At 45.7% G+C, this 17,094-nt stretch overlaps 1 protein-coding gene across 2 annotated transcripts in view; it reads right to left on the reverse strand.

The window, feature by feature from the left end:
* Nucleotides 1-17,094, reverse strand: part of USP45 (ubiquitin specific peptidase 45) — a 146,371-nt gene that overhangs the window by 124,009 nt on the left and 5,268 nt on the right. Inside the window, exon 1 of one of the 2 annotated variants that reach the window (XM_090037189.1) lies at nt 11,116-11,610. The exons of the other annotated variant lie outside the window; for it this stretch is intronic. The gene's annotated coding sequence lies outside the window, so the exon portion shown is untranslated. Of the gene's footprint in view, nt 1-11,115; nt 11,611-17,094 lie in introns of those variants that run through there. 2 annotated transcript variants of the gene reach the window in all.

Consider the following 17,094-nt stretch of genomic DNA (forward strand, 5'->3'; position numbering starts at 1 on the left):
AGATCAAAAGATCATACCTGCAATTGCTCTTTCTTTATCTTTCAGAGAGGTCATAATTTTTTTAAAAGCAGCCTGGACAGCTAATTTGAAGTTTCAAATTTGACACACAGTAATAATAACCAATGCAAGGCAGAAGTGGAGAATGGCATTCATTTGACCAAGCTTTATATAACAGATCTTCTAAACAAGAGTAGTCAGATAACAAGCAACTTCTTCATGACATTCATATTTAGATACTGAAAGGTAAATATATTGTGCTCAAACTAAGTTTAACATTTAAACTAACTTGATTCTTTTTGTAATTATTTCATCTGCAGAATAAAGTATTACAAAGTAGTAAAACACTAGGCCCAACAATGACTTTAGAGCAGGTATGAACATCTATTTAACTTTTAAAAGCACTTTTCATTGCATCATTTCATTTGCCTCCTTAGACTCTACTACAGGGGTAGGCAACATTCTTTGGCCAGAGTGCCAAAACACACCACAATGCCTGCCTTGGAAGATGCCGGAGTGCCAGCATGCCAGAAAAACAAAATGAGGGCAGGGGATACATGGCAGGATGCCCTGCTTGTGCTCCCTGCCCCCCACCCAAAGCCCCTGTCTCCCAGCCCTGCTGCCCCTTACACCCCACACAAAGCCCCTTCCCCCCAGCCTGGGCTCTGTGGTTGTCAGCAGCTACCCTGGCTCTAGGTAGCTGCTGGAGCCCAGGCTGATCCCAACAGGGTTTGCAGCGTCCCAGCTGCCTGCTGGGAGCAGCCCAGGCTCCTGGCTGGCAGCAGCTACCCAGAGCCGGGGCCAGCTGCAGCCAAGAGGCTCCAAACAGCTGTGCCAGGCTCTGGAGCCCCGGCATCAGCTCTGCACTGGTGCGTGCACGCATGCCTCAGACCGGGCAGTGGGGGAGGGACCTGAGGCAGCACAACCCCGGTCTCTCCCCCGCTCCCAGCACAGAGCTGGTGACTGGGCCCTGGAGCCCGGCACACCTGTTTGTAGCCAGCCTGGGCTTTGGCCAGCTGTAGCAAGCAGCAGGCAGGCTGCAGACAGCTATGCCGGCTCTACAGCTCCCACATCAGCTCCATGTACGCGCCAGTGCTGTTTAACATATTCATAAATTATTTGGAAAAGGGGGTGAGTAGGGAAGTGGACAAATTTGGGGATTTGGACAAATTATTCAAAATGATAAAGACCAAGGCAGACTGTGAGGAACTACAGAAGGATCTGGCGCTATTAAGTAGGGGTGAACCAATAGAGATTTTGGGGGCTGATACCGATATCAGATTTTTAAGGAGGCATATCAGCTGATTCCAGTCCAATTTCGGATACAGTGTGGAGAGCTGCCTCCAGCTGGTAAGTCCATAATGGTGGAAGAGGAGGGAACGGGCATGGCGGGGCAGATCAACCCCTGCCCTGCAGTGCGGGAGAGGACAGGGGCAAGGACTACCCAGCGAGGGTGAAGCAGGCCACGGGACAGACTTGCAGCTTGTTGAGGGGGGGTGGCCCCCACCACTGCACACAGCCCAGGAGGGCATGGGGGGCGGGGTGTCCCCCAGATCTGTGCGGGGCAGGCAGGCTGCAGTTGCAAGCTGGAGCCAGAGTTGTGCCAGGCATTTCTCACCAGGGGCTGGGCTCAGGGCCAGGCCTATGGAAGGGGCTACAGCCACTGCAAATTTCATTGTAGTCTCACTCTCAGCACTGCCACCATGCACCTGGCACAGCCCCGGCTCTTCCTGGCTCAACCCCTGCCTCCCCACATGCACTGGGAAGAACCAGGGCTGTGCTGGGTATGCAGTGGTGCCACAAGGGAGCTACAGCAAAATCTGGCGTGGCTGCAGCCCCCTCCATAGCCCCTGCCCCGAGCCTAGCCCCTGGTGCAGCCCGGCTCCAGCCCTTAGCTGCAGCCTGCCTGCCCCACCCTACACAGATTCAGGGGGTACACACCTCCCCCATGCCCTCCCGGGATGCGCACAGTGGCAGAAGCCACCCCTGACAAGTCACAAGTCTGTCCCATACCCTGCCCTGGCTGGGCAGTGTCTACCCCTGCTCCATCCCCTCCCTCACTGCAGGCAGGGGTGATCTGCCCCTTCCATACCCCTTCCCTCACCCTTCCCCTCCTGCCACAAGGAACCTACCAAATGGAGGCAGCTCTTCACACTACCGGGCTATGCTTCTCCCTGCCTAAGTGCTGTACTGCGGCTTGCGCACGCACAGGCATTTATCAACCAAATTATTGGCCCCACTGGGCCAATTTCCAATACAGCCAATTTTCTTTGTATCAGTACTGATACGATATCGAACCAATGTATCGATGCATCTCTACTATTAAGTGAATGGGCAATTAAATAGCAGGTGAAATTAATGTAGAGAAGTGTGAAGTGATGCACAGAGATAAAAACCCAAACCCTACCTACACAATTATGGGTTCTACAGTAGCTATTACCACACAGGAAAGAGATCTGGGAGTCTTTGTGGAAAGTCTGCTAAAAAACATCAACTCCATGCTCAGCAGCCATCAAAAAGACAAACAAAATATTAAGGATTATTAAGAACAGAATTGTAAACTGTCAAAGATCAAAGTCTTTGATTTCAGATGCCGATGGCAAAAAGTCAGATGGCAAAAGGTCAGAAGCTAACACAACAAACTCTGTAATTGTAATCTATCCCTCTGTATTAACAGTGCTGCATATACATACCCCTGTCTATGCCTCATTTCAAATCACCTGAGTTCCCACAAGAGAGAAAGACACTAACCTTGAACAAATTGCAGCTTGGTACCGTGACGTCAAAAAAAGATATCGGTACCCATGGTGACCAGATAAAAATGAAACTACTTTAGTGAAGTTGTAAAATTAAATAATATACTATGCGTGCCATCCTGTGACCAAACAGGACCAGTACCACCCAAGTAAAAATAACCCCCCTTTTTCTAAAATTTGAGCAAACAAAGAAAGCATAAGTGCCAACTCATTAATTATTCATGCCTGACGTATAGCAATTGGTCACCTTTGGCAAATATAACTTTGAAAGAACTTCCGCCCAAAGCAGAGAACTGTGTATACACTCAAGAAGAACAGATTGTGCACAAATATTATCTCTCCGCCTACGTATCTTTCTGGCGTATCTCCGTCTTGCCGGCCCGTCTATCTTTGTTGTTATCTTTCTTATCAAGAGCTCTCGGTAACCTGCAGACTGCAACGGCTTATGTGAATCGCTCGGAATCTGTAACAAGTAACTCTCTTACCTACCCTGTAAATGCTGAGTAACATGATATCTGCATGCTGTAACTGAATAAATCAACTCCTCTGCCTACGCTGCATCACATCAGTAGCATAAGTAAAATAAACTTTCTGTGTAACCAATACACTGTGTTTAAATCCTCTGACTCCTGCTCACCGTTATCACCCACCTGTCCAGTTAGAAATCCCCCTCCTCGCGCCAAGCCAGTCGTGCCGACCCAGGCTCGCAGGTCAAGGGTGCACCGGCATTAGGGGCGCGACATAAACAAAATGAAAGTATCATTCTGCCCCTTTAGAAATCCATGGTGCATCCACACCTTAAATATTGTGCCCACTTCTGGTACACACACCTCAGAAAGGGCATAGAAGAACTAGAGAAGGCCCAGAGAAGGGCAACAAGGATGATTAGTGGTACAGAGGGGCTTCCATAGGAGAAGACAGTAGGCCTATTCAGTTTAGACGAGAAGCTTGAGTGGGGACATGATAAGGGTTTACAATATACTAAATGGCAAAGAGAAAGGGATTTATTATTTACTGTCCCTCAATACAAGAACTAGGGGACACAACATGAAACTAGTAGGTAGTAAGTTTAAAACTAACAAAAAGAAGTTCTTTTTCACACAGCATGCAATTAAAATGTGGAACTCATTGCCACCAGATGTTGTAGAAGTTGACAGTACAAATAGAGACTGGACAAATCCTTGGAGGAACAGGGCATTAGTAACTATTAATCATGGGAATTAAGGATACAGTCTCAGAATTAGTACTTCCTAGACCAGGGGTGGGCAAAATTCGGCCCGGGGGCTGGATGCAGCCCGTCAGGCCATTCTATCCGGCCTTCGGGGCCCCTAAAAAATTTAGAAAATTAATATTAATCTGCCCTGGGCTGCCTGTCATGTGGCGCTCAATGGCTTGCTGAAACTCAGTAAGCAGCCTTCTGCCCAAAATAATTGCCCACCCCTGTCCTAGACCTTAAATGCTGGAGACTGCACATGGAAGAGGAACAGGCAAGAAAAACACTGGCCGTACCTAGTTCACCTTCCTTTTCAGCATCTACCCTCTGCCAATGTGTGACACAAGATACTGTGCAACATGGACCTATGGTCTGATCCACTAAATGGCAATTCTTATATTCTTAAATAAATTACTTCAAAGCAGTGCAGCAGATTTGGCCACATATATCCTATCATTTTTAAAACAATACTAATTTGAACATCTCAAGCTCTGCATCTCTGTGCCTTAATTCCCTGACAATAAAATGGAGGTAATATCAACCAACATGAGGCTAAATATTTTGGAGCTGTTCAGACTGGTGGTGAGGCAAGAGAGGTACATACATAGACAAAAGAGAAAAAATGCACTTGTAAAATAATGGCTGGTCTTTTAGAAAGACTGCAAAAGCCTCCACCTTGATAAAGTTTTAAAATTGTAACCTGAAGGCCATTCCCATTGGTAACCAACCTCTTACCCCAAAACCTCAACAGTAAAAAAGCCAAAGCACATAGGGTCCCATGCAGAATATTCTTAGAAAATAAGACAGAGGAATTTGTATCTAATCCAAAGACTGCATTAAGTGTATGCTGATATGGTACAAGGCAGAGAGAGAGAGAAAGAGAGAGAGTCAATTAGCTTAGGTGTAGTGTTCTGCTAATACCAGCTTTTCTGCTTCTAGATCTGGAGCTGGCCTCAAAGCTAAATTAGGGATCCCTTCATAGTACTGCCTTATGCCACAAAGTAGAGCTCTTAAGGTATGTCTATCACCATTCCATCCATTTTATGTGGAAAAAGCCCAGACACCAAGCGGCCATTCAAAATCCTAAAATAAAGGCAATAAGCAAATGTTACCTATTATCCCTCTGAGGAAGGGTACTGATACCTGAAATCCTGCCTATGCCTGTACCAACCATACAGTTGGTCCAATAAAAGATATCACCCACAAGAATTCTTACTTTCTGTATATCTCTTGGACCTTCACGATATCACCTCAACACTACAAACCAAGGAAATGGAAGTCCTCCATACATACTTAATAGCAGTGTTCAACTACCTGAAGAGGGGTTGAAAGAGGGTGGAGCTAGGCTGTTCTCAGTGGTGGCAGATGACCGAACAAGGAGCAATGGTCTCAAGCTTCAGCAAGGGAAGTTTTGGTTAGACACTAGGAAGACTTTTCTCACTAGAAGAGTAGTAAAACACTGGAACAGGTTACCCAGAGAGGTGGTGGAAGCTCCATCCTTGGAGGTTTTCAAAACCCAACCAAAGTTTTGGCTGGGATGATCTAGTTGGGGCTGGTCCTGCTTTAAATGGGAGGGTTGGACTACATGACCTCCTGAGGTTCCTTCCAATTCTAACTTTCTACAGTTCTATCTTTAGGTGGTTTTGAGAGGAAAGCTCTCTAGAGACCACTGAAATTTCAAATTATTCCCTTACCCCTCAAATCATGTACAGTATATTTAAAAAGGAGCAGCTCAAGAATTGCTTCCATTGCAAACAGGAATAAAGCTACAGTATCTTTCAGTGTTATGCAGCAAAGGATGAACTTCAAATATGTATTTCAGACTGCTATATTATAGCTGACGGATGAAAGGGGGTGGGGAGAAAGAAAAGCAGGGAAAAGAGAAAGAGGGGAGAGGCAGGGAATGGAGAATGCCTAGGCATCACCAGAGTAGGTAAACAGCTGGGGGGGGGGTTAAACATTTTAGCTAACAGGTTTTAATTAGACACATTTTAAAAGCATCACTGGCACCTGGCCTAGACAGGATTAACAACTTTACAAAGCATTCCCTTACTGTACTCAGCTCTAGGGCACAGCCTACCTCTCTAGTTGCCAGAGAATAGATTTATCTGCTCTTGTATAAACACACAGGCTGTGTAACCACAAAGTATAGCCAGCTGCAACAAAGGAAGCTAATAACCTTGGAAAGTCAATCAACTCCATAGGTAAACTGGTAATAATGTTGGTCTCACAAAATAAAATTAAGATAATCAACCAAATGTAAACTGAAGTGTGACTACATGAAAACAGGCAGACAGTCCAAAGCAATTGTTTGAAGGAACGGTAAGCGCCTCCATTCATCTCAGAAGGCCGATTACAAAATCTGCAAAACCAGTACTGTCAACTATTTAACTATTGTGCACATAAGCTGGAACATGCTACAACTAACATGTTCATCCCAAACTGCTTCTCATCTCTTCTCAGGCATAGTGAGCACCAAATATCTCCTCTCCCACTATCAAAAGCCTTCAACTATTATAATAATGTCTCATGTAAAAAAGACACTGAAAATGTGAGACAGCGAAAAGTAAACTGAATATAGTATTCAGCTAAGCAGAACACAGCTGTTGCTGCAGAACTTTGGACACCAGGTTCCCATGGCGGGGGAGGTCTTCAATATACTTACTCAAGAAATCACAACGTTCTGTATCTGCATTTGGGAGACAGAGGCATTATGAACTTCTTATCTCAGGAACTATGTATTCCTCTGGACCAATCTATCATACAAACAATACTACCTCTACAAGAGCTGTGGAACTGTTGCACATTCTGACACAAGACACAAGCTAGGAGTGCATGTGTTTTGGTGGCTTTTCATAGCTACTTGTGGCATTTTGCCCAATTCATTACTAGATCAAATGTCATCCAATCAGAGTAGGACAAACATTTATCATGGCTAGCAACTGGACGATGTCATCAATCAACAGTTCAGGACTTTCAGTGTTATGACAGCCATAAAAATCTTTGGAGCAAACAAGGCCTTCACTGCCTGCTAGAGTAGTAAAAGGACCAGAATTGCTGACTGGTAGTGGCAGCAACACTTTTTTCATTGAAAACTGTCATTTGAAATTCTGAAAGTGTCGCATCCATGTTCTTCTGGCCCAGAGGCACATCCCACACCAGAATGAGAGCTCATATACTACTAGTGACATTACATTATAGTCCTAGAGGGATAATAGACCGCTGTGTTTTGTACAAGAATTTAAGTAGACCCTTCTGCCTTTATCTTATAAAACTTTCCTGGTGACAGTAATGGATCCCAGAGTACTTCCCACTTTCATTAATCAACCTGATCCATCTGCCTGTGCTAAGCCCTGCTTGTCAGTTTTCATGCTTTGCATTCATTGAGACTCTGTTCTGCCCATCCTTCATGCTGAAAGTGCTAATTATTAACAGACATTAGATGTGCCTTGACAACAAAAGTGCCCACAACCTGTTTTATGACCAAAACAAGTAAGAAAGGATTATGTATATACAATGCCAAAATGAGCAAACACTTTGCTGCAGAATGTAGGTTAGTCTCTCCTATAGCTGATTTTAGATCAGTCCAATTCATGCAGCAAAAGTAAAGTATTCTACTTCCTACTCCAGCCAAAAGGAAAACAGAAAAACCCCCACTAAAGATGAATAAGGAGAGAGCTAGTGTGTTAGACATATGTTGTGGTCAATTGTAATTCTGCTATAGAGTCATGGCAACCCCTTGAAAAGCAAAGCGTATGTCACAAACAGGAATAAGCCAGCCAGGACATGAGCAGGACATAAGAGTTAGAAATGCTGACCGCTGAGAAAATGAGAACAACAACTGCTTTATGCTGACAAAATAGGAATGCTCAGATGACCACTGGGTAAGATGAGAGCTGACTGGCTAGGTGATAGAGCAATATGAACTGTGGTACATGCAGGCCACCATCACAGAAAAGCCAAGATGGGTGGATCATGTGAAATGAGACAGGCAAGAGAACAGAGTCTACTGTAACAATAGGACAAAGACAACCCAAAAAAGGTGGTTCAAGAAGCTGAAGGAGAACACAATGAAAGTCACAAAATCATAGAAAGTTAGGGTTGGAAGGGAGCTCAGGAAATCTAGTCCAACGCCCTGCTCAAAGCAGGACCAGCCCCAACTAGATCATACCAGCCAAAGCTTTGTCTAGCCAGGTTTTGAAAACCTCCAAAGATGGGACTGCACCACCTCTCTGGGTAACCTGTTCCAATGTTTTACTACCCTCCTAGTGAGAAAATTCTTCCTAATATCTAACCTAAACTTCCCTTGGTACAACTTGAGACAGTTGCTCCTTGTTCAGTGACAGCTTAGGGGACACACTCTGCAGGAACACCTAGAGAGAAAGAGCAAGAGCTCCCAACCCTGAGAACTGGCCAAGGTGAAAGAGGAATAATAATCACGGAGAGCCCAAGATACTGGGACAGGAACTGTAGGTGCGATAAGTCCTTTAGGGTAGTATGCTGTGGTACACAACAAGGTAACAGTTAAGTGGTTAGGCCTTAAGAGTTTTCCATATTTCATAGACATTAGGGCTAGAAGGGACCTCAGAAGATCATCAAGTCCAGCCCCCTTTTTAGCACTGAGACTAAAATCTCCTGTGCCACTGAATCACTGTGCAACCCCAGGCACGTCAGTTTACAGAGAGGAAAACCATGGTCAAATGAGAATATTTATCTACAGATGCTTGGAAAATTTGGTAATTAATGACAGTACAGCAATTAAAAACATTTAAGTGCTGTAAAAATCCCAGGTGCTATTATTAGTGCTCTCACTCAGAAAGTTAAAACCAACTGCTTAGAGCATAACATTACTTTCATTTTCTTTCTACAAGCAGACTGCCCCATTTGTTTTTATGACATATGTCAGAAGTAGAACAACTTATTTGTGATTTGGGATTGACATTACCAGCAAAATCCTTGAGACAGATATGATACTTCAGCAGAACTCAAGGGTAAACAAATCTTTTGAATACCAGTTTTGAAAAATTTCCTAAAGAAATATTTGTAACTGAGGAAAACTGAAGAGCAACTTTATAAGGCAAAATCTGCAATGAGCCTAGCATATATTTGTACCACAACCCTACCTCCCTTTTGCAAAACAGAAAATACTGGCGTTTTTTTTTTTTTTTTGAAGGATTGTATTACATACTCATGAAATTGTGAGCTTGTAGATAAGCACACTGATCTGGTGGATAGCTTTTAAACTGTCCTCCAAATTACTCTGCACAAAATTACTTGAATTTTAATCAGCTTTGAGGGCCTATATTTAATATGCAGTTATAGGAATTATCTCACAATGGTAGTATACCAAAACTAAACTACCACATTCATAATTCTACGAATTTAGCTGAGTTTTTCTTCTTTGGATTTTCATCCGTGCCATCAATCATAAAAAAGTGAACTCCAAATAAAAGATAAAAATTCCATGCATTTCAGTCAGATATGTTAACAGTTTTATCAGGCTACAAAGAAGTACGCTCAGCATTGCTTCATCAATAGAGCCTATGCTGAGATGTCACAACAGTGGGAAGTGTATGTGTCCCTGTAATGGACAACATGGCACATGAAAGAAAGGCCATTTTAAGTAAGTGTGTTGAATGCTCCTAGCAACCTGGCCAGTACAAAGGGAAGAGAAGCATCTTAATTACATTCTCATCTACTTTATAATCCAACAAACTGTAACATTAGTGTTCCCATATTAGTAAACATCTAATGAAGAAGTTACTCCAGGTCAGGTAAAGTTTCACAATTTGGTATTTGGTTTTTTTAATTTTATTTTACTGAATCCTGTATTTCTTTTTTATACAGTTGCACTCCACAAAAAATCACCAAACAAACACAGGGGCCTGTCCACAGAGAGGACCACTCTTCTAAATATTTTTAATTAAACAAAGAAAAACACTGGCTGAGAAAACCGAGTTTCATAAGGACCATTCCCAAAACAGGAGGCTGGGACCCAAGTCCTTTCACTCCAAGCTGCTTCATCTTCTTCTCTACCCAGTTAATGTCCCAGCACGTAAAGAAATGTCCACAGAGACAACACATGACAAAAGCTGAGTGAGAAGTCTGAAGGAAAAAGGATTAAGTGTATTTAGTGTGTCTGTAGTGTGTGTCTTGGTGTAGTGTCTATAGTATTTGTCTGCATGCAGTGTGTCTGTAGTATGTAGAGCATATATAGAGTGCCTGTGTGGCATCTGTAGTGAGTGCACGTTGCATCTGTCTGCATGTAGCATGCTGTAGTGTCTGGGTCTGCATGTAGTGCATCTGTGTGTGTAGCGAGCCTGCAGTGTCTGGATCTGTGTATAATGCGCCTTTGTGTGTAGCATGCCTGGGTCTGCTCGGAGTGTGCCTGTGCAGTATGTCCACGTATGCAGCATGCCTGGGTCTGCTTAGAGCATGCCTGTGTAGCATGCCTGCGTGTAGCACGTCTGGGTCTCCTTGGTGTATGCAGATAGCGTGCCTGTACATGCACACGTGCTTGGGGCTCCTTATAGTGTGTCTACATGTGTACTGTGTCTGGGTCTCCTTGCAGAATGTATGTAGCATGTGTAGTGCATCTGGGTCTCTTTGCAGCATGTCTATGTAGTGTGTCTACATGTGTAGTGTGTCTGGGTCTGCTTGCTGTGTGTCTGCATGTGCAGCACATGGGTCTGCATGTCTGCGTGTGTAGCTTGCCCGGGTCTCTTTGCACTGTGTCTGTGTAGTGTGTCTGGGTCCCCTTGCAGAACGTGTGTGGCGTGTCTCCTTGTCGCATGTGTGCGGGTGCAGTGTGTCTGGGTCTCCTTGTCGGGTGTCTGCACGTGCAGCACCTGGGTCTGCGCCTGTGCTCTGCCTGCATGTAGCATGTCAGCAGCGCCTGAGCCTGCAGCAGGGCTCGTACGCGCGGCGCTGAACATGTACATGGCTGCAGCCCTGCTGCCTTGCCTTGCCCCGGCCCCGGCCCCGGCCCGCCGCGGGGGCAGCGCTCGGGCCCGGAGTCCCGCGCCAGGATCCCCCGCTCCGCTCCGCTCTCTCCCCTCCCGGTGCCCCGGCCCGACCGCGGCCGTATCTGCCGTGCGGCAGTCACTGCCCGGGGCCGGGGCCCTCCCGCCGCGCTCGACCCGCACTCACGCAGCGGCTCCAGGCGCGCAGACCCGCGGCGGCAGGAAGCAGCGAAGGACGCTGGGCCTCCGCCAGGGCCGCTCCTTGCCGGCCCGGCCCGGCCGGCCCCGCCCGCCACCCGCCGCCCGCCGCCCCCGGCCGGGCTGCTCCTCTGCGGGGCGCTGCTACCCGCAGGCGGCTGCCCGGGTCCGGCTGGCGCTGCCCCCGGCACTGCGGCGAGGCGGAGACGCCGCGAAAGAGGCTTGAGCAGTTCCTGAGCCCGGGAGCGAGGGGGCTGCGAGCCGGGGAGGAGCGGGGGGCACAAGAACTGCCGTTTGCTGCGCCAGGCCTAGCCCCATCTCGGCCACCGTGTGCGGCGGCGGCAAAGAGGGAAGAGGGGCCGGGCAAACGAGGCGCCAAGGCAGCATTTTTCGTGACAACGTCCAGGGGATCGTGAAGCCGGCCCATGGCGGGGTGAAGCCGGTTGCTGGCCTCAGGAGGCCTGCAGGGTGCTGGCGGTCTTCCTGGAGATTGTGATCCACGATGCTGTTGCCCGCACCGACCGTGACCACCAGGGATGTCTTTTACATCCTGAAGTGATGGGGTTGCATCTTGTACGGATTTGGTGGCTACATTTTCAGTGCCACCAAAAAAACCATACCTGAGTCACGCAGTGGCAAAGAGTGGATGCTGAAAGGGGAGAGTGAACTGGGTAGGACCCCTTGCAGTATTTAAGGTCTAGGAAGTACTGGTTCAGAGGCTATATCCCAATTCCTGTGCTCAATAGCTACTGATGCCTGGTTCCTCCAAGAATCTGTCCTATCCCATTTTGAATCTGGCTAAACTGTGAGCTTCTATAACATCTGGTGGCAATGAGTTCCACACATCCTGTGAAAAAAAGAACTTACTTTTGTTAGTTTTAAACTTACTATCAACTAGTTTTATTTTGTGATCCCTAGTTCTTGTATCGAAAGAGACAGTGAATAAGTCCCTATTTGCTTTCTAGTCTATCCCTGTTTACCCAGTCCACTCTCCCTTTCAGCACTGTGTGACACGGGATGCTGGCCAAGGTGGGTCTATGGTCTGACCCAGTAAATAGCAGTTCTTATGCTCTTAAGACAAAAATATGGTGGGGAGAAACTCCTGGCAGCTGTTTACAAGGAGGAGCTTTTTCCCACCATAAGCATGATGGGAGAAATCACAAAGGCTGTCTGGATGTGACATCCTACAAAGAGGTCAAGAGTCAAAGATGATGCCCATGGTATGGGTCTGAGTGACAGGCATGGTGATGCTGTTGGCCAGAGTAGCAGTGGTGGACAAGGGTTGGGACTGAACATTAAGAGCTCTGTTTGTGCCATTTGGGGCTTGAGCTGATGGCTAGTTATGCACAAGAAGATGTCAGAGAGAGAGAGGTCAAATTTGTGTTTAGGCTGGAGGAGGCAGGTCTACAGCAGAGGTAGATCAGGAAGTCTTTCACATACAGATGGTGGTTGAATTTGATATAAGATTATTAGAGATAAAGATACAAAAGGAGACAAACGACAAAACCCTGTGGGAACCTCTTTGGAAAGTGAATGAGGGGTGAGATGAGAAAACTGCTCTAAAGGACACACAAAAGGAATGATTAGAGAGTCAGGAGGAGTACCAGGAGACGATGCAGTCACTGAAGCCATGGGAAGATGAATTCAGAAAGCACAGGGTTCACAGTCAGTGATGATAAAGACAGAGTTCTGGTTCTGAGATTTGGCTAACAAGGTTTTTACAGACCTGGGGAAAAGCAGTTTCAATTGACTGCAAGGATTTGAAGCTGAATTGGAGAGGAAGCACCAGATGTAGATTGTAAGCAGTATGTTCAGTGAGCTTATGGAGCTGGGGCAGGCAAAGTCTGGCCTGCAGGCCGGATCAGGCCTGCAGCTGACTCCATTTCCCAGCAGCCCCTGCCCATGTCACTGCAGTCAATTTCCATAGAGATCCCAACAGCGGCAGGGCCAGTGACACTGAAGGGCCAGAGTTTCCATGGACACCAGCCCCAGCAGCACTGGCAGGGCACACAGCTGGGCGGGGAGCTGCTGTGGGGCCAGGATCTCGCAGGGGTCACAGCATGGGCCAGAGCCAGAGAAGAACTGCAATCTGCTCTCCACACTCCCCAGGCAGGGGTGTGCAGGCAGCGGATTGTGGCTCTGCCCCCGGCTCCAGACCATGCTGTTATTGCTGCAAGATCCCAGTCCCAGCCTGGGATCATCTCCCCACCCAGCTACATGCCCTGCCAGTGCTGCTGGGGCTGGTCTCTGTGGAAACCCTGGCTCCACGCCGTCTGCTGGGGTCTCCATGGAAATTGGCTGCAGCGGCGTGGGTAAGGGCTGCTAGGAAGTAGAGTTCAGTGGCTGACCCTATCTGCCATTTTTCCCACTCCTGTTGTAGACGAAATAGAGAAAGGAGGTAGGACAGTAGTTAGCAGTAAAGTCCAAGTGTATTGTCCTGTTTTGTTTTTAAGATGGAAGAAATGGAATCATGCTTTTACTATGACGAGAAGAGCTAGAGAAGTGTAAGAAATTAAAAAGAGGGTAAGTGGGCATCAAGGAGATAAAGGCATCAGGGACATCACTGAGACAAATAGAGAATTTAGGGAGGGAAAGCAGATCTGTCTGAACAGAACTTCTGTCTTTGACAGGGAAGGCAGCAAGAGAATTATAGGAAGGGAGAGGAGAAGGTAACCAAGGAAATGGGGAAAATCATATTGTATGTTGTCATTTTCTCTTGGCAGAAACTGGCAAGATTTTATTTAGAGAGAAAAAGAAATAGAATCAGATGGAAAGTACAGGGTGAGACCTGAGTCAAAAGTGGTGAAAGTGTGGTGAAAATCATAGATATAGAATTGTTTAGCAAAGAAGGTGGCAAAACTGAACAGAGCGAAAATGGATCTGTTGTGGAGGAAGTCACCCTGGTAACAGTTCTCCCAGAAATAATCTACAACACATGAAAAGGAGTAGTGGATGCAAATGTCGGGAGTGAGACACAGCTTGGGTGCGGATCTTTTGTGATAAGGCAGAAGAGGACAAAGAAGCTTAGGGAAAACCAGCACCAAATCAACAGAGGAAACTGAAGAGAAGACAGGGAGGAGAGGGCCAAAAGCAAACAAGAATTCATCAGTGCTGATGGAGTGGAACTCATGTTAAGGCAGAATGACAGATGTGGAGGGGACAAAACAGACCAGGTAGTGTCAGGAGAAATTCAGCAACGCAAAGATCAGTGGGAGTAATGCTTGATGAAGGCCATGTCAAGTGAATGGCCCTTTAAATGAGTAAAAGAGTTGAACAAGGCAGCACAAGTCAAATGACAAAGTGAGGGCAGTGAAATGTGAAGCAAAGTGGGTAGATGAGTCATCAACATAGAAACTGAAGATATCCACAGAGAAAGGAGAAGAAGACGGGAGTTGAAATCAGAGAGGAAGTCTCATGGGGTAGAGTCTGCTGGGCAATAAGTGATAGTACCATGGGTAAGAGGAAAGAGTTGAATACGGTGCTTTTCAAAGGAGGAGAATGGTAAAAAGAATGGGAGAGATTGGAAACAGTACCTTTAAGTGGTATTGTCACACAATATTAAATAAATATGACAGGGAATCCTTTTAGGGAAGTTGTTTCCCATTCCTCTTTTTCATCCCTTGGACTACTGGAGCCTCCTTTCACTAACTCCCTGCCTTGCACTTTTAGAAAGACTCCTGATGGAGCACTCCCACCTCTAACAAGTTAGTATTTTGTTTGTCTGTGTAGTTCTGTTCTTACCTGAAAAATGAATATTGGAAATTAAAATATAACCAGGATACCCTCCATATAGTCATAGAGAAGTAGGGCTGAAAGAGACCTTCATAGGTTATCTAGTCCAACCTCCTAACCTGAGGCAGGATCATCTCTATCCAAACCATCCTGCAACCATAATTTAAAAATTGTACATAAGATTACCTTAAACCCCTAGACCTAATGTCCTAACCTGCCACAGGTAATGCCAGGGAACCACGGTAGGTAATATCCTGCTTCTATAAATTGTTGTCAATAGATGCTCAAGAGGTCCAGGATAGAGGGTTACACCCCTTGTTGCAGAAGAATGCAAAAATCCTTACAGTCCATACCAATCTGACCATGGGATAAAACTCCTTTCTGACCCCAAATCTGGCATTTGGTTTGACGCTCAGCAGAGGGGCAAGACCCTCTAGCCAGGAACCTTTCTTGTTCCCAGCAGGAAGATGTCCTTTGCCTATGCCTTTCATGTAATATACATTTGATCTATGTCTTTTAAAATACGTTTATAAATCTGAATGCTTCTAGTACAGAGAATATCTTTGTGCATTGTTTTCACTACTTACGTGCAGATTATTTCAAAATAGGAACTACAGAATTTATTTATTCCTGCCAATGTCATGCAAAAGCCAAAAATCATATAAAACTGCAACCAATTGTTACGGTTTTTATTCTGTCTGTAAATGACAGTTTTGCAAATGTCTGTCAAAAAGGATGCCATATGGAAAGGCCGGCAGAAAGGCAACTAGCGAACCAGTTGTATATGCCAGGTTCAATTTGTCATACTTTTAGTTACTGGGAAAGATTATATATTTGTTTTGTGTAAGAAAACTCTCATAATTAAAAAGTCAACAATGGGTTCCTCAAAATATATACCCTTTGTGAATGGGGAAAAACACTATTCTTTATTAACATAACAACAAATACCAAGGGGATAAGACAAAATTACAATAAAGGATTTTTAAAGTACCAGTAATTTTAGCAATGCTTCAGCATGAAAATCTTCCAATAACAAGAATACAGCACAAAAATATACTGAAATATCTTGCAGTTGCGACACAATATAATCACATTTTTCTTAATAAGATTATAGAAAAATGTTTGTTATATAAGCTCCAATCCTGCAAAGAATTAAGGGCTTGTCAATATGGTAAAACTTGTAAATTAGAATGCAAATCAATAACCATTCTGCATCAGCTCCCTCTTACACTGTACTCAGGGTATGAATATACCGTTTATTTATAATGCTGTAATTTTTATCTGTTTTGTACACCAATATATATTATACTGGAATATGGGGTGGACAACTGACCAACTTTTCCTAGAGAAATAGACTATAGGCTGCTGTTAGAGCTCCTCATAGTAGGTGTCAAGGGAACAGGTAATAGCTTGAACAAAGGGCCTTCCCAGCTGAAGACACCAGACAATGGCAGACAAGGTTCTTTGGGTAAATCTGATATCTTTTTTAGACCAGCTCAAATAGTTGGAAAAATTCTTCTTTGCAAGCTTTTGGGTATAAATACCCTTTGTCAGGCTAGAATAGAGAGTGGGAACCTGTTGAGCACACTCCTGGTCTAGTGGTTAAGACATTTTCCGTGAGTCTGGGAAACTCAAGTTGTTGGCTCTGTCCCCAAGAGGGTTTGAATCAACTTCTCCCACTTCCTAACAAAGAACCTGCTCCACCTAACCAGGGGCAATGTATAGGGGGTGCACGCAGGTGCACGTGCACCCCCCTGATTGTGGTGGTGCACTCCTACAGAAAGGTGCTGCTGATCCCTGCTGGCTGCTGCCTGCAGCATCTGTGGGTGGTTGCCAATCCCTGATCAGCGCCTGCCCACCCCCCACTGCCAACAGCACCGGCGGCATCTGCAGGAGCTCCCCTACTTATTGCCGCTGCACTCCCGCCACTGCTGTGGCCCCCCAGCTGCGGGAGGCACACATCATTCATGCACCAACCATGTATTAAGCACCCCCAATCTCCATCCTGTTGAAACTTTCCCACTGAGCAGCCAAAAGGGAAAAATATGTGGGACCAAAAGAGAAATCTAGAAAAAGCATAAAATGCCTTGAAAAGTGTGTGTGAGGAGGAAGGGGGCTTTCTGGCTCTACTAGGGCAGACAGACGCTATCCTATTTGCTGTCTATCTTTTTAACCAATCTAAAATGTAGAAACATCTTACAAAAGGCAGTAGGTCTGGGTCAGAACTCAAGAGCTC

The sequence above is a fragment of the Crocodylus siamensis genome, chromosome 1 (assembly GCF_052110815.1).
Source record: "Crocodylus siamensis isolate JL-2025a chromosome 1, ASM5211081v1, whole genome shotgun sequence".
NCBI lineage: Eukaryota > Metazoa > Chordata > Crocodylia > Crocodylidae > Crocodylus > Crocodylus siamensis.